The sequence below is a fragment of the Hylobates moloch genome, unplaced genomic scaffold, assembly GCF_009828535.3.
Source record: "Hylobates moloch isolate HMO894 unplaced genomic scaffold, HMol_V3 SCAFFOLD_1, whole genome shotgun sequence".
Classification (NCBI taxonomy): domain Eukaryota; kingdom Metazoa; phylum Chordata; class Mammalia; order Primates; family Hylobatidae; genus Hylobates; species Hylobates moloch.
This window is the reverse complement of record NW_026652276.1, coordinates 108,818,706-108,842,053: the sequence shown is the minus strand read 5'-3', so window position 1 is coordinate 108,842,053 and position 23,348 is coordinate 108,818,706. Positions and strand designations below refer to the sequence as shown.

At 40.5% G+C, this 23,348-nt stretch overlaps 1 protein-coding gene across 2 annotated transcripts in view; it reads left to right on the top strand.

Annotated features, from left to right (window-relative positions):
• The window catches only part of AUTS2 (activator of transcription and developmental regulator AUTS2), a 1,229,496-nt gene that overhangs the window by 10,954 nt on the left and 1,195,194 nt on the right, over positions 1-23,348 (top strand). The gene's annotated exons all lie outside the window — the stretch shown is intronic.

The following is a 23,348-nucleotide window of genomic DNA, read 5'->3' as shown; positions in this document are numbered from 1 at the left end:
TATCATCCTGAAATTAGTTGGCCTTTCTCTGTAGGTACACTCATCGTTTTTAAACACTGCCCCCCACCTCCCTTTTATAAGGATGTAAAATAAAAAAATAAATATTAGGGTGGTTTCTCATCATTGAATGTCCAGTGGAAAGATAAAATAATTATTTGGATGTAAGATGACCTTAATGTGGCCCATGTAAAATTTTTAACATAATTTCTTTGTGTAAAATATTTTCTTTAGCCTAGCAATCCGTGGAAACTCAGAGCAACTTCATAACATTGGTAGCAGGATGTATGGAGTGAGTGAACTTTGGAGTATAGTGGAGTTGAAGGCTCAACCAAAATTTTCTTCGGAGGAAATACTCAAAATATTAAATCCACATGACGTGTTGACTAAGGCTTCTTGCCTGTTCATTGTTGAACCAGAACATTTATAACAACTGTTTCTCATGTGTATGTATTCATAGCCATTCATATAATGAAAAGAAGTTTTCATGGGATTGTAATAACATATCAAGATGGATGTAATTAAAACAGAAGCAGATTGACACCCTGAATTAAATGTAAACCATAAACCAGGATACCTGAGCATTGTGCCTTACATATTTGCTGTAGGGGGCAGTCAGCCAAATATGCAAATAAAAAGACATCGATGAATCTCCCTGGGTGTGTATGTGGTTGCAGAGAACCCAACTATTTTATTAATCTTTTATCAAGCATTGTTTAGATTTGCAGCAGCCATGGAATGTATTAATTTGGCAGACCAAATAGCTTAGGATCAGAAAGTAGGAAATAATAAAGGGAAGACATGATTGATATGCTGTCCTATAAATAACACATGCGACTGACAAAGGGGCTGAGTAATCTTTAGATCTGTGCTTCATTTCATTAATGGAGTTGTTAAAACAGGATGTTTGAGTTGAACTTCAATCAGACAGGCTCTGCCTCCCATTTAAAATGCAGGCCTATCGCTAGTTACTCTCTGGACTGATATGTTGACAAAATTGGTGTAAATCGAATTTTTGTAAATTGGATCAAATGCACTAGGGGAATCTTGCTGTGAAAAATATGAGTCCTTTTTATCAACTATAGTACTCCTCCTCTCTGCAGGGAGGCTGGGATTTTGGTGGAGTGAGTCTCTTCAGATGGGCATTGCTTCCTCTGAGAGTTTTCTGCATGTGTTCCCCGTGCTCTGTTCTCCGTGCTCCTGGAAGACAGTGACTGTGAGATTTGCATTTTCTCTTCAGGTTTTATACCGCACTTGGTCGGTGCTTCCAGGAATAATTGGTGGTGATTTGAATAAGCCCGCATCATTCAGATTTCAGAGCTTGGTTTTCAAGTGCTTGCTAAGGAGGGCTCCCAGCTATGAATACGGAATATGATTTCCATATCTGTTCCATTGAGGAGTCCAGGCATGTCATAACCACTTCAGAGTCATGATTGTATCGAGACACCCTAGCTGTAATTTTTCTATATGACAGTTCAGTTTTAAAATTGTAAAGATGCCAAAAGCAGGGCTGCATTGTTATTAGGGAAGTCAGTGACATCTGTTATATCTTGTTAACCAGGGGAGGAAAATGCTTTAATCAAAACATCTAATTATGCCCTATGAACTGATGAAATATCCTTTGCTAAATTTTTGGAATTGGCCTTAATGAAAGAAGCTGGCCTCTATCAGAACTGTGAAGTAAATTTACCCTTTTTATTTGGAAAAATATTTATTCCTAACCGTAGTGACATAAGGGTATTTTAATTGTATCAGATTACTTTTATATGTGTGTTGAAAATAGTTATTTTTCAGAAGTTGTTCAAGCCAGCATCACGTTTTTGTTTTTGTGCTCTCTGACTCCCTTAGCATATGAGGCCCCCAGAGGGAGTTTGTGTTTCCAGATGTGAGCCTAGGAAGATATGTGGTGTCTTAGAGCCACTTGGGGAGGGAGCAAATGATAATTGCAGGTGAGATGCAGGGGGATAATTCAGCCTGTGTGCTGGGAGGTGCGATTTCACACCTGAATGTTGAGACCTGCTGTGTTAGACACTTGTGTTGTTTTAAAATGTTTTATTAGTCTAATATAGAAATGGACCAGATTGTTCCAGGTCACCTTCAGTTGAAAGAATATAAATTTTTTTAAATATTGAAGTATAATGTGATTCCAGAAATGATTCCTGTGTTTAAAAGTAGTTTTACATATATCTGAAAGCATTAAAAGCTGTTTAACTCAGCATGTCTATACTGCCTCTACCTCTCTTGATCATTTTTTAAAAATTGTAAATCATTTTGGCAATGTGGCTTTCCACTTTGAATCATTCAAGCTTCAAACTATCCAGTAAAACTATCCTTTTATCTATATTTCAAACCTAGAATTAATTTTAACTATAGCTATTAGTTGTTTCCAGAATCACTGATGATGATTATAATATTAATGATAGTACATTACTGATAGTTTTAATGCTGGGATATGGATTATTTCTGAGAAATGATTAGGTCTGAGAAATGCTTTATTTCTTAGCTTTTGGGGTATTTCATCTTTCTGACATGGTTTTCCCATGTATGGAGATCCTGGGGCCCGCCTGAAGGAGTTTTTGAAGTGTTGACTGTGACACTATGGGCTTCATGTTTATTTTGAGATCTGGTGGGAAGTTAAAGTGCTATTAATTTTTCCTTGGTCTGTTTTATGCTTTGTAATGGCTTGCTGTGTGTTTTTTGGGAGTTAAGACCAGAACCTTGGAAAAGAGAGAGCCAGAGTTTTCTCCCTATATTTCTATTTTAAAACTTTTTTTTTTTTTTAGACATGGTCTCGCTCTGTTGCCCAGGCTGGAGTACAGTGGCGCAGTCATGGCTCACTGCAGCCTTGACCTCCTGGGCTGAAGTGATCTTCTCACCTCAGCCTCCTGAGTAGCTGGGACCACAGGCGCGTCTCACCACGCCTGGCTAATTTATTATTTGTAGGGACGGAGTCTCCCTGTGTTGCTTAGGCTGGTCTTTACCTCCTGGGCTTAAGCGATCCTCCCATCTTGGCCTCTCAAAAGTGCTGGGATTATAGGAGTAAGCCACTGTGCCCAGCATTTTATTTCTTATGTATTGTTATTCTCTCTATATTCTCTGCCTAAATGTAACCCCTGCACTCTTTCTATATATATCCTTCTGGGGATATTTGAGGCTTTCAGAACTGTTTATTTCTTCACCCAGTAATCTATGCATAGTAGGTACTCAGTCATTGCTTATTTACAGTTGACAACAATTCCATGAAAAGAAATTTTTGAAGAGGGAGCTGCTATTTACTATTCGCCTTGTGCCAGGCATTGTGCTAGCAATTTTGCATTCGTTATCCCATTGAGCACCCCATGAAGAAAAGAATAATAATCTGTTTGATAGTTGCAGAAACTGAAGCGCAGAGCCGTTAAATCAACTTGGCCAGGATCAGTATAAGAGAGGCAAGAAATGTAGCAGTTTTTGCATGACTTGAAAGCTTGGGCTCCTTATCCCTTTACTCATTTTCATACAGATGCATTTTGTGAAAGATGGCCACATGGTCTCTGGTAGACCACATTTGTTCATTGTTGTGCTGAAAATTGTTACAAAGGATTTTCTAGGTATAATAATAGGATTTAGGGAGGGGAGAGTACTTATTGTCCAGGTCTTTATTTCCTTTGAAAAGTTGGAGCTTACAGTTAGGTTGCTGCCACTCATACAATATATCTGTAACATATTCGTTGTTGTTTTTTCTCTGTTTCACTGTTTCTCCCTGTTATAAAATCTGACCTTTTCCGAAGTTATACTACTCAGGTAGATTTTTAAACCATTGTCAAAAGCAAGGATTCAGGCTGATGATATTGAGGGTTATTGTATGTCAGTGTCTGTTCTAAACCCTTGCACTCATTTATCTCACTGAATTCTAAAAGTAGCTCTCTGGAACACAAATGTAAAATTGGAATGAGGACTGGCATGCCCTCACAGATTACTGTGCATATAAGCTTATATTCTGCTATAGATTCTGAAGTATTTTGTCTTGTCTGCTTTTAAACTATTCTAGGAAGCAGCACTTGTCTTGAGAATCTATTTCACAATAAAAAAGACCTTGTTTTGAGGGCTAGGTGTATTTTTTTTTTTTTAATCTATTAGGAACTCTATTCTTTCTGGTAAAAGACCACACTAAATAGCTCTTTTTTGCTTTTCTTGATATCTGTATGTTGAAGATGCCAGGTGACAAATAGTCCATTGATTTCCTCTGTCATTGTTTCCTTTCATTATTCTAAGCAGATTTGCAGATTGTTCTCCCCCATTTCCCATTCCACCCTGTTGAGGTTTGTTTATGCTACAAAGAGTATGCTAATGAATATAACTGTTAGATTTACTTCTTAAGGAAATCCCAACTGCATTTAGAGTACTGTACATTTTTGAGAAGGCCCCTCCTCATTTCCCCTGGGCTAAGATGGGCCTCCACACAGGTCATCCTCTAAGACTTCACGATTCAGAACTGGTCCATTACCATTCATTTACAAGGAATGGGGGTTGGTATAAAGACACACACACAGAATACCCTCACTGGGCCTGAATTTTCTAAAGATTTCTAGATGAATATGAAGATCAGTCAAGTTACACACTTCTCTCAAGAGTCACTCTCCGTCTCTCTCTCTCTTTTTTTTTTTTTTTTAAGAGATGGGATCTCACTCTGTTTCCCAGGCTGGAGTGCAGCAGTAATCATAGCTCACTGCATACTGAAACTCCCGGCCTCAAGCGATCCTCCTGGTGCAGCGTCCTGAGGATGTGCAGACGTGTGTCACCATGCCCGGCTAATTTTTAAATTTTTTTTTGTAGAGACAGGGTCTTGCTGTGTTGCCCAGGCGTTCTCAAACTCCTGGGCTCAAGTGATCCTCCTGCCTCAGCCTCCCAGGTAGCTGGGACTGCAGGTGTGAACCACTACCCCTGCTAACTTTTTTTGGAGGGGTAGAAATGGGGTCTTGCAGTGTTACCCAGGCTGGTCTAGAACTCCTGGTCTCAAGTGCTTCTCCTGCCTTCACCTCCCAAAATGCTAGGATTACAGGTGTGAGCCACTGTGCCCATCTGAGTATCCATCTGAAGACAGGTGGCAGTTTCTTCTTGGAATCACCATGCTCTGAGACACACAGTCTTGCCTTTCTCTCTCCAACTACCTCAACAAGCACAATTGCCCCTTTGTATGTCCAGAATGGAAATACCATACTAGAATTCTGTTTTACAGATTATAATTGTTGGGGAGACCCAAGTCAAAACATGTTCTTTGAAATTTAAATACGACTGTAAAAGGAACCACAAAGTCCAGGGCTTTAAAGGTGATCTTTTATGCTTTGATTTTATGTATTTGTAAAATACGAGTTCTATATTGACTCTAGGGCCTGTCTCAGACTGTAAACCCTTAGATAGTAACTGTGTCTTTTTAACTGTTCCTTGTATCCTTCGTTGCCCCTCTGGTGGTCTGTAATACCCCTGTTGTGATGATTTTGATTAAGGAAACATAATGTGAAGATGGGCTGTCAGGGATGGGTGTCAGTTTCACTTCAGGGTAGTGGGTGCCATCTATTTTCTGATTACAGGTGAACATTACTTTAGCATTTTTTTTTTTTTTTTTGAGACAGAGTCTCGCTCTATCGCCCAGACTGGAGTGCAGTGGCGTGATCTTGGCCTGCTGCAATCTCCGCCTCCTGGGTTTAAGCGATTCTCCTGCCTCAGCCTCCCAAGTAGCTGGGATTACAGGTGCCCGCCACCACACCTGGCTAATTTTTGTATTTTTAGTAGAGACAGGGTTTCTCCATGTTGGCCAGGTTGGTCTCAAACTCCTGACCTCAGGTGATCTGCCTGCCTCAGCCTCCCAGAGTGCTGGGATTATAGGTGTGAGCCACTGCATCCGGCCTATTTTAGCATTCTTGTTGTAGATTTCTACATCTACTGCCCATATTTCAGCTGTACTCTTATTTTGTTTAGTATGGTGTACCTGGGATTAGGGACAGACAAATATGTATGCTTAGCCTGATTTGGAAATTACATTGTTGAAATACAGCCCATATGGCCATTGTAAAATGGTTAGTACTGCATATAATTGCCTTTCCAATGATGTGCTTTGTCATTACTTCCATCTTCCAAGAAGCACTCCTGTAGCATGCTGACAGCAATAGCGTCATTAGAAAACATATGGACATGCAAAGGCATTAAATCGTCTTTAGTTTAAGGATTAGATTACAGTGTTAGAGGATGGGTCACCAGGCTTTCAATCGATGACTCTTGCTTAGTTCAGCACTGCTAGACTGGATGATAGAGATTTACAAAAGTCGTATTTACTTGTCTGCTGAGTGTATTTCATATCTTCCTTGCGATTGTGAGAAGGTCCTTTAGCTGTGTTTAAGTCTCTATCACAGTATTGCAGCCAGTTGGCTTCTCAGGAGTGTTTTTTTCAACTATTCATGTCCTGTGCAGAATTCTTTTCTAGGATGCTCCCTCAACCTCTGTTTTTCTGAATGTGAGCCCAAAGCAGGCTAAGCCAGGAATTATTTTATTTGGGGGTCATTTAGATATAAAAAGAGACTAAGTGGTAGAGTCAAGAAAGTACCAGGTGGCTGCCATGTTGCCCAAATATTTCCTCCCTTGTACAGCATCTATCTCCACATGGGTCTCAAGTCCACCTCCCTTCTTCCTTTCCCCTCTTAGAAGCAATGGGATTGTTGTAGCCTAGAGGCTCAGTAGTAGATCCTAGAGGCCGAGGGACCATGTGATAGAGCCTGGAAAGAGACCACCCCCGGAATCCTGCCCTTTGTAGTTGGATGTTTTTTCCCCCACAACTAGATAGGTTTACTATCTGGCCGTAGATGTTCTAGGGATGCAACAGTTGTGGGACATGGTATGATTTGAGTTTTCAGGGTCCTTTTTGTAGTTGCCAGTGAATAGTAAGTGAAATTGCAGAATGGAACATCATTCATCAAATTCAATATTTCTTCTTTGGAGTTTAACAGAAATAATGTGGATTTGGGGACTTTCAGAGTGATAAGGGACTTTGGAGATCCTCATGGGCAGTGGTTTTGGGTACCTCAGGGTACGCTGAGTCATTTGAGGGGAGATCCTGACTTTATTAAACCAGAACTCCACCTTTACCCATCTTTTATATTTATATTTATGTATTAGGATAACATTCTCTTTGAGAAGAAAAAGGTGTCTGGATTTGTTTATTCTTTCATTCAAAAAAAATTTATTGACAGCTTCTGTGTGCTAGGCAGGCACTACTCTAGGCACAAGAAGTACCATAGTAAATAAGAAAAAATAGATATCTATTCTAATGGAGTTTATATTCTAGCAAAGCATGGGGGGACATACTGTAAATAAACAAATATATAATATGTTGGGAGGTGACAGGGGATTTTGTAAAGCAGGGTAAAGCAAGAGTGAGAACTTAGCACAGCAGGTCCTCAAATAACATCGATTCTTTTCATTATAATGTTGATGAGGAAAAAAACTGATTCCTGGCCAGGGCAACTGTGTGGAGTTTGCACCATCTCCTCATGTATGGTAAAATTGCTTTCATTATGCATCGCATCACGTATTTAACTGAGGACTCACTTGTATGTGTATGCTTACGTGATGTTTTATCCAGGGTGGGTTAGATAAGCCTTCTCTGAGGAGGTGATATTTGAGCAGAAACTTGAAGGAAGCGAGGGAGCAAGAAATACAGATAGCCCGGAGAAGAGCTTTCAAGGAAAGGGGAGAACAAGTGTAAAGGCTTTGAGGAAGAAGGAGTGGCATGGTGTGTGAGCAACATAGGAGATGTTGGTGGCTGGAAGGAAGCCATTGAGGAGGGGACAGAGAGTGGGGAGGGGCCTGCAATCACTTTAACTGAGTGACACCAGAAGCTTAGAAACAGCAGAAAGCAACTGTCCAAAGCCCTCATTTCCCAACTGAAAGTGTTTTTGAATTTCCCCAAGGTCACCCAGCTGTTGTTTAAACAAGATCACATCTGGAGCTCACGTTATATTCTTTTAAAGTAGCTTCTCGTTATACCTTGTGCCACCACTCCAGGTCTTAGGAGACGTGGGGCATCTTTTTGGAGACAAGATTTGTGTCTCCTTTCCTGTTAGTGGGTATGGCTCCTCCAAGAGATGTGCTTCAAGACTATACAGAATTCCAGTGCCCAGTCATCACAAATTGGGAAACAGCTTTGCCAGTGCCAGAATCACCACCATTTGGGGAATTATTTTAACCACAATGGCTCATGTTTATCACAGGCTTACTGCTTGTGATATTTGTTGTACCCAGAGCTTTACGTGCACTAACACATCTAACCCTCACAACAACTCTGTATAGTAGGTCACATTATCATTATTTTAGAGATGAGGAAATTGAGGTGCAGAGAAGTTAAGTAATTTCTGTATGGTCATGTAGGTAGAAAGTTGCAGAGTCAGGATTTGAATTTAGACTATTTGCATTCAGGGCCTGCACTGCGCCTCTGACAAAGAGGAGGGGGATGAGCTTGTCTCTAGATAAACTAATTGGAATATGCTCCCCTCACCTCCCTTTTAAGATGGTTCTAGGGCCTAGCCTTGGGAGTAATACCAACTTGTCACAACCCACTGCTGTGACTCCAGGTGTTAGTTTGTGTAGAGTATTTCACAGCCAGTCTGGCTCAGTACTGGCAACTTTGCTGATTTTAGGTGGATTCCTGATTCAGCAGGTACCTTTGGTCTTTCTGAGCTGAGTTTGACTGGAGCGTTTTTCAAGACCTGCATGAGAGTGTGTTACAGAATACAGGCCAGTGTTTTCAAGTCAGCCGACTCAGTTTTAACTGGTCTGTCCTTTTTAGCCCCAGTGAAGTAAAAGTCCCAGACACCACCAGTGCCCATAATCCATAGGAATGTAAAATCATCTTTTTAGTACTGGTGCTTTTGAGGACCAGTACACTATGAGCTTGCTTTAAATTTGTCTAAAAATGTATGCATATGTACATATGTGTATATATGACTATGAAATATTTTCTACGTATGGAAAAGTATAAAGCATAACATAGCCAACACCCATGTACCCACCACCAACTTTAAAAAACCTTATGACTTTACTATAATTTTCTTAAAATTGTAGGTTATTTTTAGTGAGGAGGAACCACAGTCAACCGTAAGTTTTAGAGTCCAGGAGGTTCAAACCTGGCCACACATTAGAATACCCTGGGGATACCCTGGGGAGCTTTTAAAAAGTCCCTGTACCTCTGGGAGGGTGCAGGAGGCCCCCACCTCTATCATCAGAACTTTAAAAAGCTCCCCAAGGCAGGGATTCTATCATGCAGTCAGGGTAGAGACCTACTGTTTGGAGGGTTGTGTTCGGTTTTTCTTCACTAGGTTCTCTCAGATGCCTGGTACCAAGCCATGTGTGGTACTCCTGGCCTTTATATTTCATTTTCTTAAAGCATTTTAAAATGTGGTTCTACTTTTCAAGATTCTGAGGGGTAATGTCCTGGGGAGTTCCTCTCCTTAGACTCTTCCCTCTTCAGCACCTTATGAGGCAAGCTGCGGATATATTTACATACTCGTTACAAAGCATAAGCATCAGGTACTTAGAGAGTAGGAGTGAGGCATTAGAGAGGGGACTGAGAAATTCAGAAGTATTGGGAGCTACTGTCTGTTGAAAGTGTTTGAGATGAGTGAAAGTTATAGCATTACCTTGGAAGTCAGTGGGGACGCAGGGTTACATTTAGAAAACCTGGAGTCACGCATACCTTCACAGGAAGGCTCTGAGCTGTGGGATGGTAGTTGAGGGCCTTTTTGGTCTATATCACAGGTTTATCAGTGAAGTATGTGGTAAGATGTACAGTAAGATGTGCCCTGCCACCAGAATGATCAGTTCTCTGTGGACAGGTCCGTGACTGTATCCTCTTTCAGAAGTGCTGTCAGTTATGTGTTATGTGTGGCCTAATTATCCTCTGTGGGCCTTGGCTCCATGCAGCACCTCCATCTCTGTCTGCCCACTCGTTCATTCAACAAATAGTTACTGAGTTTCTCTTCTCTGTGCCAGGTTCTGTTCTAGGCACTTGGGATAAAAACAGTGAACTAAACAAAGCTATTGCCCTCAAGGAATGACATTCTGGGGATGTGGGGAAGAGGTGGGTGAGTGGATGGTGGTACATTCTGGTGTCGCATTGTTTTTTGATGTGTCTAGCACGGAAAAAGATGTGTAACTGTAATCCTCCCTTAGAAAGCTCTAGGGGAGCCATTTGGCAGGTAGGGAAGTGTTTTGCCTAATTTGGCTTAAATTATGATTTTTTGATTCTGAGGATTTCGATTACAAATGCCTTCATGAATGTATTTCTTTAAGAGAAATTAAGTGCTGAGACATTAAAGCTTGCAGGGACCTTCTGAATTGGTTGGATTTTATTAGCAGCTTAAAATGAGCATGATACGCAGTAAGGTTCAAGCTTAGGGGAGATGCTGAAGAAATAAGGATGCTTGATTTTCTTTCTGCTTTAAGTGGAATCCACTAATCCATCTGTGCTCATAAATTTGAGAGAAGGAGGGCAGAAAACGAAAGTTTATTTCTAGGGCTCTCTACTGGGCAAGACTATCAGGTTACCTTCATTGAAAAGACTTAATCAGAAGTGAAACTTAAATCTGTTACAGTCGTCCACAGCCATCCAGGGAATTGGGCAATGATGAATACCATCAGACGGAGCCCTGAATAGAGGGAATGCCTTAGAGGTCATGTTTGGAGTTAGTCAATAAAATGGATCTTGAGAAGAAAATAGAAAGTTTGAGGGAAAAAAATTACTGGAAAAGAAATCTTAAAGCTTTTGGGTTAGATGTTAGATGGATGAAGAAAACAGTGGGTGATATGATTTCCTTTCTGGATTACCATCTTCATCAGATATTGTTGTCGACTAAAGAAAAAATATTCCCAGCATGTAAGGACTCTTTATACCTGTGAGCTCTTAAAAACAATCATCTAAAATGCTAAAAAAGCAGGAATATGTTGTTTCACTAGCTTTTGATTCCTAAAGTAGATTTTGACTTCCGGGTGTGGGAAGGTGGGTGGAAAATGAGTTTTTGTTGTTATTCAAAGGCATGAAAACATTTTTACCAGTTTATGTTTTCCTGGTGCATTTAGAAATCTGTGGATCCTTAGGGATGGTGTATGCAGGCAAATAGAGAATCCAGTACTTGTGAATCTGCCTGAATCCACAGGTTTGGGAATAAGGGCAGGGACTTGAGGGTTCACGGATGTGAAGGTTGTACACAGAACTCATGCAGAGAGATACCAGATCTTTTTGTTCCCCCTTTGATTAGGAAGAATGGGACATGAAAGTACTTAATTGTCAACTTCGTCTTCACCATAAGCCCAGTATTGATGCACCAATGATAATAATAATGAGAACAAGCATTTATTGAGTATTGGGTATTCTAATTGCTTAAATCAACTCATGTAATTCTCACAGAGTCGTCCTATGAGGTTAGTGCTGTTATGATTCCTGTTTTAAAGGAGAGGAAACAGGCACATAGAGTTTATACCCAAGGACGAGTGTGTCAGTGGTAGAGCCTATACATTCTGGCTCCAGAGCCTGACTTGAACCGCTACATAAGGGAACTAAATAAATGCTTCTTAAGAGTTTTATTCTGATGTTGCTTTTACTGGGACTTTCACTCTTTTTTCTACCCAACCCGCCCCACCCCTGCCCCACTCGCCTCTACTTTATCTTTGGATGTATTCAGAATCTATAATATATCTTAAGCTTGCACCTTATTATAGATGAGAAAATAGAGAGCTATAAACTTATGTAATTGTTCTGTATGACCTAATGAATCGGTGGTAGAACAGGGATGTGGAACCCAGGTTTTCTAATATTTAGGTCAGTGCTTTTTCTCACTGCACTGTATGGCTTCCATTAAAAATATTTTAAACTAACTGAACTAAAAATTTATAAACTTAATTTGTGTCACTCTTACTTCTGTGGATGAACTAGATTAAAATAACTAGGTGCTGTGAGATTTTGCTCCAGGGAGGAGGGTGGTAGACATTTTAGGAACTAACATTTGCCTCTGAGGTTATTTGACCTACTCCTGAGGATGTCTTTCTAATCTTTGGTGGGCGTACTTAAAAGTGAGGAGAAAGTGTTTGAGGAAATACAAGAGCCATTCAGTATGATCTGGGGGTTTGTGGAAGGGCTTTTTTTTTTTCTTCTTTCTTCATTTAGGCCTTTTTTTTACTTTAACCTCCAGTGGGGACACAACTAATTTAAATCTTAAAAACAAACAAACAAACAAAAACCCTAAATACAAGCCTTCTTTCGCTATTGTTTGGCAAATAAGATTTCACAAGAGGGTAGAAAGAACTGCCTTGATTGTTGGTGTTTTAGACTTTCCTATCGTCTGGTTTTTTGTTTTTGTTTGTTTTTTCTTTTGGTCCTGTGATTCCTTTTGTTGTTACCTGTTTCCTTGGCTAATGCTTTGTTTAAAAACAAGTGCTCTGGTATTCCAAAACAAATTATCCAGCAGGCTTCCCGATTGTGTTCTCAGATAAAAGACCCCAGGGTAGTGCTCTAACTCGAATTTCGGTTGCCTATGCATGCCTGAGAGCAAAATTCAGTTTACTAGGTGGCTTCCAACCCAGATTAATATGGTTATATCTAAAACGAGGGAATATACATTTGAAGCAGGAAATGTGGATTGGATTTACCCTTTCAAAGAGCCCTAGTGCGAACCCGGAATGTAATGAGTAGCGTTTTGTCTGGGGTTAGATACTGTGGGCTCCAGTTTGTTTTTGAGTTTTTAGCTGAATGAATGACTTTAGTCCTGTCGTTAAACCTCTGGAAATCTAAACTTTCAACAATGTAATAATGATAATGAAAATAGGGAAAGGCTCCTAGACTGTGCTGTGGAAAAACACATGTTCAGATTTTACTGAAGACCCAGAATCCCATGTGGCCACAGATAATTTGATTTCACAGTTTCTATTTCTAGATATACAGGATGGGGTTGCCAGCAGAAGTTACATAGTGATTATAACATATCAGCTTCCTTTTTAGGGAAGATATTGTAATTGTGAGAAAAATATTCAGAAATGCCTTGGCCAAATATTGTTTGTAGTTGGTAAGAGAACACTCAGTTATTAAAGCTTCTGCGAACCTTTTCCAAATAATTACACTTTTTCCCTAAAGGAATCCTCCCACCTCAGCCTCCTGAGTAGTTGGGACCACAGGTGCTCATTACCACACCTGGATGGATGGATGGAGATATATATATATATATTTGTAGAGACGGAGTCTCCCTATGTTGCCTAGGCTGTGTTACATTTTTTGTCACACATGTTGGGTATGGAGAATTTGGAGTAGGTAGTTTCAGATTTTCAAATCACAAGTTCTTGCCTTTTGCAGTGGTTTCTAAACCCCGTTGCATATCTATACCCCGTGGTAACTTGTTAAACATACTGATTCCTGGACCCTGTGTCTGATCTACTAAACATTAATCCCTGCTCTGTGGCTCTGGAACATTAGTGTTTTGTTTTCTTTTTGGGGTTGGTGGGGGGGGGGTACAAGGTCTCGCTCTGTCACCCAGGCTGGAGTGTAGTGGGACAGTTGTGGCTCACTGCAGCCTCAAACTCCTGGGCTCAAGCAGTTCTCCTGCCTTAGCCTCCCAGAAAGCTGGGACTACCACCACCACGCCCAGCTATTTTTTTTTTTTTTTGGTGTAGAGACAAGGTTTTACCATGTTGCCCAGGCTGGTCTTGAACTCCTGGGCTCAAGGAATCTAGCTGCCTGGGCCTCTCACAGTGCTGGGATTACGGGTGTGAGACACTGTGCCTGACCTGGAACATTAGGGTTTTTTGTTTGTTTGTTTGTTTGTTTTTAACATCAAGTTCCAGTATAGAAGTTTCAGAAACATTATTTCTTAAAATATTTTTGAGTGTTTTCCTGGGGCAGTGGTAATGGTGGTAGTTTACAATAATTTATTTCTATGCTATGTAACTTTTCTGAAAAGAAAACATTCCTGTGTATTTAGTTTTAAAAACTTATTTACTGTAAAATAGAACACATCCTGGAAAAAGTGTAGTGTACGGCTCAATGAATGATCACAAAGTGAATACCCAGGTAACCAGTACTCAGGTAAAGAAATAGAACATTGCCCCCCCCCCCCACAAAAAATGATTTTTATTAGATTCCTCAAATTTTCTATTCCTCCTCAAATCCCAAGAAATTAGAGATATAAGTAAAGGTTGATGAAACAGTATAAGGTATAAGTGAAAAAAGCATTGTCTTTTGGTAGGTGGTGTTTCTTAATTACTCTTTTCAGTAAGTTTTTGGTGATATTAAGTTTGTGTTGTTTATCTATGTTTTGATTCAGCCTTAAGCCAGTTCTTGACAGTGACTGTCTATTAATGCTCACACCCAATATTAAGATTACGTTCGAAGATCTGTCTTTTCTGCAATCTGTTTCACTGAAAATATTCTCATGATAGTTTTGAAAATGCATAAGGACAGATTATCTTCTGACTCTAATAAACAAGTGAGTCTTGTCATTACTGTCCAGGTAACTTAGGAAACCTGTCTCAGTAGCCAACTATCTTTATCTGGTACATGATAAAATGTGGTTTCTTAGTTAAAAAAAAAAAAAAAGTTCCTCCCTCCTCTCTATCCACCCAGAATAATCTCTCCTCCATTCCAACCCAATCAGAGCGTTTAAAGCCCTGATGGCTTTTCTTTTTTCCACTGAAGAATCATTCAGTTCTTAGTGAGAGAAGGTCTAGCTGTATTAAATAGCAAGCTTGCCCATTTTCTTTGGAAAGGGGTGCTCATGGTAAAAGGACTTCGAACAAACCCTGCACTTAAGCTGTGTGCAAATGGAGGGAGAGAGCTGTCTGCAGCCACCTGCCAGCAGCTACACATCTGTGCTCTGCTAGCAAGCATGTGGGCTCTGTGGATGTGAGAGCTGCTCCCTTTCCCCTCCCTGCCTCATACTCCCCCATCTTAGTGATCGCCACTATCAACTAAACAGGTGACAAGACTCCAATCACCCTGCTCTGAATGGCTCTCCGTCTTCCCAAAAGTACACCAGAGGCCTGTTTTGTTACAGTACATTGATTAAATAAATATTCCTGTGTGCATAAAGGAACTGAAATCTGTTATGGCACTCTGCAGTTATCTGTCCATTAATAGTGGAGAAACTACTGCCAGTTTTCTCCCCTCGGTTACTCCCCGCCCTCCCCGCCCCCTTTCTTGTCTCTACCACGCAGATTCTCAAAGGTGCCAGTGACAGATAAATTATCTGACCTCTGCTTTCAGGCTTGTGTGAAGCGGGAGGGGTGGTGTCATGCTCTTTGGTGAGGCATGCCGTTGGGGCAGTGCCCAAGTGTATGGATAATAGGAGAGCCCGAATGATTTAGATTAGAAGATTCTTTCTTGCTTTGGGGTTGTGGGACCTTTGTCTCTCCCCTTCAATTCTTAGCAGAAGCGGACTCAGAAAGGTCTTTCAAATTAGCTTGCCTCTCTTTTATAGGAAAAGGGTGCTTCTGGCCTTGAAGTAGTTCTGTGTGTCTGCTGTCAGATGTGGAAGCCACAAAGCGCCTGTGAAACTTGGTCCCTTGCGTTTATTTACAAGTTTCTTTCAAATGGCAGTGGCAGGAAGGATCTTTACCATTTGGGCAGATAGCCCTAGTGGTTGATGGGAGGGCTTGGTGGAAGGGCAGGCTTTGTGAAAGGCCCAAGTGTGGAATGGTAGGAATTCTAGCCATGGTGGTGCTGACTGGTTTCCTTTCTTTTTTGGCGGGGCAGGGGCTGGGGTGGAGTGTTGGTTAAAAGAACACCTAGAAAAAAACATGACTGATTTAGAAAGTGTTATTTGGGCTGTGCACGGTGGCTCATACCTGTAATCCCAACACTTTGGGAGGCTGAGGCTGGAGGATCCCTTGAGTCCAGGGGTTTGAGACCAGCCTGGGAAAAACAGTAAGACCCTGTCTCTATAAAAAATTTAAAAATTAGCTGGATGTGGTGGCTTACAATGGTAGTCCTGTCTACTTGGGAGGCTGAGGCAGTAGGATCACCTGAGCCCAGGAGCTCGAAGCTGCAGTTAGCTGTGATTGCCCACTGTACTCCAGCCCGGGTGCCAGAGTGGGGCTCTGTCTCAAAGAAGAAAAGAAAAGAAAAAGGTCCCAGACAGGGAAGGGAAAGGGAAGGAGAAGAAAGAATGACAGTGGAACATAGGAAATTAGGGTTGTAGAGAAGACTCTGTGAACATTATTGTGGTGTGAAGGAATGGCATGCAGAGAGAAGTGTGATGGAAGGGATGTGTTGAAATGTTTATAGCTCCTAACATCTACCACCAAGGAGGGGGCACCCCTTTGACAGAAATGAGACGGGTGTTCCTGAGTAGTTGTGACATTAAAAAAAATTGCAGGGAACCTTGTAGCTGCATGGATGGCAGAGACACATAAGTAGGGAAAACTGTTGGAATAGGTAAAGTGAAATCTCTTAGTGTGTGTGTCTTCCAACTGACTGTGGGTAATTAGTTGGAAATGACATTAACCTGAGCTTAATTGTAATTTTGCATAGTAACAACATACCAGCTGTTCACTGTACTCTTTCCTGGAGGTGCGATTTAATTATTATTATTATTTTTTTGCTATCTTTTAAGCTCCAATTTTCTGTTATGTTTTACTTAAACCCCACCTGGTTGCCGTGTTCACAGCCCCCACAGTTTAGCAGTAATGTCATTTTTGTTGCTTTCATGCCTACTGTGTGCTGAGGGTGTGGGATGCTCTTGGTTTTGCTAATGACTTGGATTTATAAAGGGCCACATTGGAAGGTCACTTGAGAAGCATGGGTGATTGGAAACCTTGTGTTTTGGGCTCTTCCACAAGGTTTTAGTTTATTATATAAATCATATGGATAATTCTAGGCCTATCAAAGGTGCTCAAAGTATCAAGTGAACAAGCTGAAAGAGAAGTTAATTACTGAACAGTGATTGTTCTGATATAGCCAATTATTGGATCATTAAATGTTTATTACCTTTTATATGCTCCTTTCCCCCATAAGGGCAGTTTCTTTTTTAAGTCATTAAAACAGAAATGAGATCTTAAAAAAATTCTGCTTAAAAAATTTCCATGAGACTGAAGTATGAAAAAGGTCTTATGTGATCTGACAGCTGAATAGCCTGTTTTTCTTTGGTCTGTTGAATTAGTAATTAATGAAATGTATTGCCTGAGCAGAGAAAATAAGATTAGTTTTGTTTAGGAAGAAAACAAAAGCAAAACATTAACCCCCAAATGCAGGTAAGAAATAGAAATAAAACAGTCTTCTTGAATGATAAGATGCCTAATGGTAACATTCCTTTCATTCATCACTTTCTTGAGCACCAACATTATGTTTAGAAGGAATGGGTTTATGTAAATACAGAGGAGGCAAGGTGCCCTGTCCCCAAAGACATATGGGTTAGCAGAGCAGTTAAACCAGATACTTTAGGCAGCCAGGCACAGTGGCTCACACCTGTAATCCCAGCACTTTGGGAGGCCAAGGTGGGCGGATCCCTGAGGTTGGGAGTTCAAGACCAGCCTGGCCAACATGGAGAAACCCCGTCTCTATTAAAAATACAAAATTAGCCAGGCATGGTGGCACATACTTGTAATCCCAGCTACTTGGGAGGCTGAGGCAGGAGAAACGCTTGAACCCAGGAGGCGGAGGTTGCGGTGAGCCGAGATCACGCCATTGCACTCCAGCCTGGGCAACAAGAGTGAAACTCCGTATCAAAAAAAAAAAAAAAAAAAAAAAAAACCAACCAACCAACCAAACAAAAAAAACCAATAAAAAAACTCAGACACTTTATTAGCTACTGTTGCAATGTAGAAAGTGGTAGGATAATAAGCACACACACATGTTTTTGGGGAGGAGTGGTTATGAAGACAGCTTACTTCTGGAGGCTGAGGCATCCTGTGGATTAAGAGTAGGGGAGAGCATGGTTATGAAGAGGAATCTTGCTTTTTGAGGTCACGGTGTCCTGTGGATTGAGTAGAAGCCCAATACTTGGGTTCATAGCCCAGCTTTGCCACTACCTAGCTGTGTGACCATTTATCTCAGTTTCCTTGTGTATAAAATGGAATAATAGTAATGCAACCCTCACAGGTTTGAGGATTAAATGAGTTATTATATGTGAAGTGCACATGACAGTTTATAGCACATAATGAACATTATAATCTTAGGTTGTGGTTTTGTCATTTTTGTGGGATAATGTGATAGAACTTCTTAGGGGAGATGGCATTTGATTGAATGATGAGGAGCGGAAAGATGTTTCAGGCATTTCTCGTATTGTCCCATGTAGCCACATACCTAATTTATAATGCCCGCAGTAATGTATTGGTAATGTGTGCTTATGTAGTGCCATTGTCAAAAGATGACAAGGGGCATTTACAGACGTTTATTCTAAGAACAGTCCTCTGAAATGAGATGGTTTATGCACATTCTTCTGAGGTGTGAAGGGGTGCAGAGCAAGCCCATCCTGTTCTTCCGTTGAGGTGTGCTTGGAGCCTGTGTTTGTTGTGGGTAATTAGGCTCACAGAGAGAGGAAACTTTTAAATCTTTTAAATTGTATCTTAAATTCTTAAGTTATATTTGCAAACAAATTTGGTAAATAAATTTTAAAAATGTTTTCCGTAGCTTCTAGCAGTAGTGGAACTTGTTTATTCCTGAGGGTACCAGATCATAGACAGTTGAATTTAGAGGAAGTTTATAGTAATGAACATTTGTCATAACTGTGAGGTTGCCACTCTGTATTAGTTTTCACACTGCTAAAAAGAAATTCCTGAAACTGGGTAATTTATAAAGAAAAGAGGTTTAATTGGCTCATCGTTCCACAGGCTGTACAGGAAGCATGGCTGGGGAGGCCTCAGGAAACTTACATGGTGAAAGGTGAAGGGGAAGCAGGCATGTCTTCATATGGCCAGAGCAGGAGAAAGGGAGAGGGGGAGGTGCCACACTTTTAAACAAGCAGATCTCGTGAGAACTCTTTCACGAGAACAGCAGCAAACGGAGAAATCTGCCCCCCAGGATCCAGTCACCTCCTACCAGGCCCCACTTCCAACATTAGGGTTTATAATTCAACATGAGATTTGGGAGGGATACGGACCCAAACTATATCTTATTATCCTCATTTTACAGTGAGGAAACCGAGGCACTGAGATGTTCAGGAGTGTTGCTGAAATCAAAAGGAAGTGTTGACCCAGGATCTAAGCTCTTCATTATATTTGCATAAACCATTTCATTTGATTTGTGTGTTTTACAATAACCCTTTGAGAAAGGTCCGTCAGCTGTTATGTGCATTTTGGGAAGTATAGTTTATGAGAAGTTGGTGGGGCATCATAGTGAGCTTAGCGTGGACTGAAAATTTTGGGGTGGCTGTTGTATACCCTTTTGCTACTTCAAGCAAGACACTTTTGGGCCTCAAGATCTATAAAATAACAGAGTTTGGAGGAAACATTGAGTCTGTAAACTATGAAATTCGTGTGTAGCTTGGAGTGAGACCCATGTGGGAATCTTTGGCAGCCACCGTTTACCACCTTAACTTTTCTGAGCATGTTTTATTACTGGTAATATGGAGCTATAGTACTCCCTTTCTTCAGGGCTGTTTTGAACATAATGCTTATAAAATACCTGACAGACATTGCTAGCTCTCAGCCAACAGAGGTGGGATTCTTGTTAATTGTTTCAAACTAAGGGTCACACAGGAAGCTGAGCCTGGGTGAGAAGTCCAGCTTCTTAACTCCTCTGGGGCTGGTTCTCTCCAGCACCCATGCCATATTGCTGGGGATAAGGAAGACATTTTAATGAGATGAGCCCCAACTTCTCATTAGAAGCCGCAGTCCTGATTCTTTCTCTAGACCCTATCAGGTTGCTAGTTGATCCAGTAAGTAATGTAGTAAATGTAATGGATCCAGTAAGGAGTTTGGGGTTTTCATGGAGTAATTTCCTAAAATCACCGCAGTCAGTAGCCTGTGAGCCACATGAGGGCAGGGGACTTGCTCTCTGTGGTGTTCACTTTATATTATGCAAGGTGATGAGACAGCTGGCACATAGTTCGGAGTCTGGCAGCATTTATTGTGTGAAGGAAGGAAGGAAGGAACAACCTCAGGGAGCTGTAGAAAATGGTATGAGAAAGGGAACAGGATTTTTAAAATTTCAGTTTTGTAGGACAGAGAAAATTGAGGCACTGAATCAGGCAGGTTATGCCCAGTCTCTGTGGTCACCAGGCCTTAAAATTGAGCATAATTTATACCCTTGAAGATGTTGCATGGCAATACCTTCTGGTGGGTGGATCACCTGAGGTCAGGAGTTCGAGACCAGCCTGGCCAACGTGGTGAAACCCCGTCTCTACTAAAAATACAAAAATTAGCCAGGTGTGGTGGTGCACACCTGTAATTCCATCTACTCTGGAGGCTGAGACAGGAGAATGGCTTGAACTCTGGAGGCGGAGGTTGCAGTGAGTCGAGATCGTGCCACTGCACTCCAGCCTAGGTGACAGAGCAAGACTCTGTCTCAAAACAAAAACCAAAAAACATATTTTTATTGTGAAACAAAATTTTATGCATGTCAGGAATTTCCTCTGAACTAGAGTATATTCATTCCTCTTTTGTGATTTGAGTCTGTGGGAGTCGGAACTTGTCAGGAAGACTTAGTGTAGCTGTGCTTCTAAGGATGTGGTATACTCACAGGCAGCTGTGCTAACCATCTTGCTGTAAACTAGCCACGAGTAAACGTCTGGTTGTGAATCACAGTGTGACCTTTCAGGGAAAACAAAACAAGCAAACCACCAAACACATGAATCAGATTTTCTTTAGTATCAGGATTGTAAAGTCTGGTATTTAACAGTTTGTCAGGCCCACTTGGAGCAGTTGAGACAACTTCCTTTCTCTATTTTTGTTTGTTCAAGATGTGGAAGTTTATATGCTTCTTTAGCAACATATTAGGATAAAAACTTCAAAGTTTTCTTCCACTGAGTTAAACTATATTAGTTTTCCTAATCGTCATGGACTTTAAACAATTAAAGATTCCTGGTTACCACTCAAGACCTACTGAATCAGTCTCTTGGAGTGGGACCCAGAAGTCTATTCTGAAGAGCACCCTAAGTGATTCTATGGTTAATCAGATTTGGAAGCCACTGAGATAGAGAATGATAATATTGTATTTTCTATCCATCCATTTATTCTTTTTTTTTTTCCTTCTCTGTGGTCCGAATATCCATTTGTTCTTACTCATTTATCCACGTCTTGAGTAGATTAGAATTGATTACCTATAGGGCATTGGTCATTTTAAGAACTAGGTGTAGAAACAAGAGGTAGAACACAATCCCTGCCCCATGGGGTTCACAGGCGGTCTCAGAAGTTTTTAACTTTGGGTTGAGTGTTAAAGGATTCACATACTTCCCAAAAGCCATGAGCAGAAGGTTTTTTGTACACACTTTTTTTTTTTTTAAAGCTTTCATCAGATTCTCTAAGGGGTCAGTGGCCCATAAAAGGTTAAGAACCAAGGTCTTGTGCTTGCACAGCTGTTCTGGAAAAAGTAGAAGAGGGCAGTGTTTCTGTTGCCACTTAAGATGTTTTTGACCTTTTGAGAGGTAACAGCAGTTTGAGGATTGTACCTGTTTTCTGCCCCACTTAAAATATTTAAAAAGAAGAAAAAATAGTTTAACATCTGGGTCAGGGTCAGAACAAGACCAAGGGATATGGAAAATAGTTATTTGGTGAACTGCATCACATTTAATGTTAAAGAGCTGCTGACAGCGAAACAGCCTGTTGGTCAGCCTGATGGAAGAACTTCTTAAGCTGGATAGCATAGGCAAGGTTCATTCCAGTTTTCTTACAGTATATAATTAGCCAAATTATGGATAACAGTTTTCACCCCATGGATATACATAAAGACTAATTGTCTTATTTTTGTTCCATTTTAGCCTCAGCATGTCCATTGAATTGCTTAATTCAAAAATAACTGCCAGCCGTACGGCTGATACATTCTTCTTTATCTTCTAAAATCCCCAAATAACACTGTTCATAGCAAAACAGAATTGGATATTAAGAAAGAACATCTTTAACTGCTGCAGAAAGTTTACTTCGTAAAACACTAGAACCTTGTATGTATAATGTTCTTATCCCTAAGGATAACTTTATAATTGAATTTCAATTAAGGATGTTCTCTTCCTTTTCCTCCTCCTCTTCTGTCTAAGTTGTACTCATTGAATTCATGTTTCAATGGGGAACAAAAATTTTTCAAATATTGTTGTTCTGGTAATGCTGCGTTTTAGGATCTGGAGAGGGCAATCAGTGGGATTAAATGTTATCAAATAGGTAAAATTCTTTGGCCATTTACTTTGGTATAGTTCCTTTGGAGCTTAAGAGGATGTTAGAGGTCTTTGTTAGTGAAATCTTGCAATGTATTTTTAGGCTGTTCAAATGTCTGGATCACCTATTTTGAACTTTTGCATATACCACCTTACATTACTTATTTTTATAAAGGTTTTGGCTTGCTGGACAGTGATTATGTGTTCTAGGTCTTTATAGGTTTGCCATTACCCAGCATACTGAGCACATAACAGACACTCAGTAAATATTTTATTAATTGGATATGTTGATTGGGTACCCAAGAAACCAGAAGATGAAATAAGTCTGGAGTTAGAACTTGATACATGCTTAGAAAGGTAGGAACGTTAAAGTGGATTATGAGGTCTATCTCTTAGGTTGACGTGCTCTCCCTCCTCCTTCCCCGTCCCTCTCCACCCCCTCCCCTCCCTTCTCTCTTCCATCCTGCCTCTCCTCTCCCTCCCCCTCTCCCCTCTTCCCTCTGCCTTCTCCCCTCTCCCCTCTTCCCTCTCCGTTTTCTTTCTCTTTCCTTAATTTTCTTTTCTTTCTGCTCATATATAGGTAGTAGAGCCAGCTCACATTTGCTAGTTCTTTAAAAATCTTAAGTATTTAGAACTCCACAGTTACAAGAATTTTATGGTAGAGCCACAACACTCAGTTTTCATTTGGAAAATGTTAAATGTAGTGAACCTTGAGAGAAGCTTTTATTATTGCTTTTATTTATTTTTAAAATAAGTTTGTTTTTGTAAGATATATAAGATTATAGGATGCATAGAGATAGTAAAAAGGTTACTATATATAGTGAAGCAAATTAACATATTCATCACCTTACATAGGCAAGAGCAGCTAAAATCTACTCATTTAGCATTAATCCCAAATACAGTACAATTTTATTACCTTTAGTCCTCAGGTTGTACATTAAATCTCTAGAACTGTTCATCTTGCATCTCCTCCATTTCCTTCCTACCCCTAGTAACCACTGTTTTGTTCTCTGTCTCTGAATATTTGAAAACAATTTTTTAAGA